The following is a 2334-nucleotide window of genomic DNA, read 5'->3' as shown; positions in this document are numbered from 1 at the left end:
TAATCTGAAAGAGAAAAAATAACAATAGCATGAGTAAAACAAAGAATAAAAAGGTAAGACAACTAAAAAACACTGAAAAGAAGACATTGAACAAAAAGAATACATACCGTTGTAAAAATTTGGATTATCCTTCGATTGTTTCGATAACGACATGGTTAAACAGATTTTTTAAAATAGCAAGAAGTTTCGAAAAGGAATTTTTTTTCAAAATCTTCTTCACAAGCTTTGGCAAGTTCGATAAAATTTTGTGGATCTTTGCTATTTGTTCGCATTTCAATCCCGTTCGAACAATTGGCGCCTTTTGAAAGGCGCACGCACCATTTCTGCGCCTTTTAATGAAATGACGAGAAAAAGAATAAGTAACACATCGTAAGACTCGTATTTCATTCGATTTTTCTTATGCTAAAATGCTAAGACCATACTTCTTCTTCGTTTGAATCTCCATTGTGCTGCGAAGATCCGCACAAAGAGGAACAAAAAATACCAAAAATGTAACGAATCTGCGCCTACTATGCTGTTTTTCGTACACGCTGTTTATATACGAATCATACGATGTGCTCGTTTATCCTTTTTCTCGTCATTTCATTAAAAGGCGCAGAAATGGTGCGTGCGCCTTTCAAAAGGCGCCGATTGTTCGAACGGGATGTATTTAAAAAAAAGTGAACTTAAATCTGCGGCTCGCAATTTTTGTACGGAACATAATAGGTATTCTTCCATTGATAAGAGATTTTCAATTGTACTATGGTTTCATTAAATTCCCGACCGATTGACGTTTAAATAAAATGTTGAAAAATGAAAGAAGTTTTGCCAACCACATAATGTTCATAACATATATGCGTTGTAGAGAGAGCGTGACGCATATATAAATGCACATATAGTTGCCATGCTCTCGTTCATTAAGTCACTGTAACATACAGGCACGCGAAACTCTCACATCATTATTTATTGTCTACATGCGCACGCAGTTAGAACAACGGCAAAGTCGCTGTTTGTGTGTATAGTATGATGTCGAATGAGACCTTTTTTCCGCGCGTTATCCAGAATGTGAACCAATACATACACACGCAAGTGACATTGTTTATTTTTTCATTGGTTTGTCATTAATGCGTCGCCAAAAATAAGCAAATGTATTCAGGGCTGTATAATACTTATCCTCCAATCAAGGATTTGGTCAGGGCTATATTTTTAATATGAATTGGATCTTTTTATTTTGACAATGTTGAAATAAAATTTACTTAATTTTTTTGAATTGTTGGAATGTTCAGAATAAATTAAATAAAAATTGTAATACAGACGGTCTGTTTTTCTCGTTTTTCCGGTTTGAAAAACTACCAATCGACTTTTCTCGCTTTTCCGATGCAAATATCGAAAAAATAAAAAAATTTGGCTGGGCATGTTACCCCCATATGTGCTCAACACCCAGAACACTTTGGACCAGGTTTGGTCCACCTGCTCCTCAAGATTCACTTCCAGCTCATGTCATCAAAAAAAACTCCCGATCGATCTTTTACGCATTTCGGTTGGAAATATCGAAGAAATAAAAAAAATTGGCTGGGCATGCTCAACACCCAGAACACTTTGGACCAGGTTGGGTCTACCTGCTCCTCAAGATTCACTTCCAGCTCATGTCATCAAAAAACTCCCGATCGATCTTTTACGCAATCTTAATTCTTAAATCTTAAGAATGTCATTCCTTTCTGAGGGTATTCGTGGTTCAAAAACCTTAACTGAACTCACCGGAAAAGCGTAAAAGATCGATCGGGAGTTTTTTTGATGACATGAGCTGGAAGTGAATCTTGAGGAGCAGGTGGACCCAACCTGGTCCAAAGTGTTCTGAGTGTTGAGCACATATGGGGATAACATGCCTAGTCAATTTTTTTTATTTTTTCGATATTTCCATCGGAAAAGCGAGAAAAATCGATTGGTAGTTTTTCAAACCGGAAAAACGAGAAAAACAGACCGTTTGTATTACAATTTTTATTTAATTTATTATTAACATTCCAGCCATTCAAAAAAATTAAATATATTTATTTCAACATTGTCAAAATAAATGGATGCAATTCATTTTAAAAAACGTAGTCCCGAAAGGAATTGGATAATAAGTATTATACAGCCCTGAATACATTTACTTATTTTATGCGACGCATTAATGAGAAACCAATAAAAAAGTAAACAAGCGTGTGTATGTATTGGTTCACATTCGGAATAAAGTTCTCACTCGACACACGTATTGCCTATGATTACGAAATTTCTACTGCGCAATATTATGTTTAAGCATGAATTGATATGAGTGAGAGAGACGCGCGCACGAATACACATAAGCCCATATTCGGC

This window comes from Contarinia nasturtii, unplaced genomic scaffold, assembly GCF_009176525.2.
Source record: "Contarinia nasturtii isolate CC-2019 unplaced genomic scaffold, AAFC_CNas_1.1 Cnas_scaffold_1883, whole genome shotgun sequence".
Taxonomy (NCBI): domain Eukaryota; kingdom Metazoa; phylum Arthropoda; class Insecta; order Diptera; family Cecidomyiidae; genus Contarinia; species Contarinia nasturtii.
The sequence above is the reverse complement of the archived record's forward strand: the minus strand, read 5'-3'. Positions refer to the sequence as shown.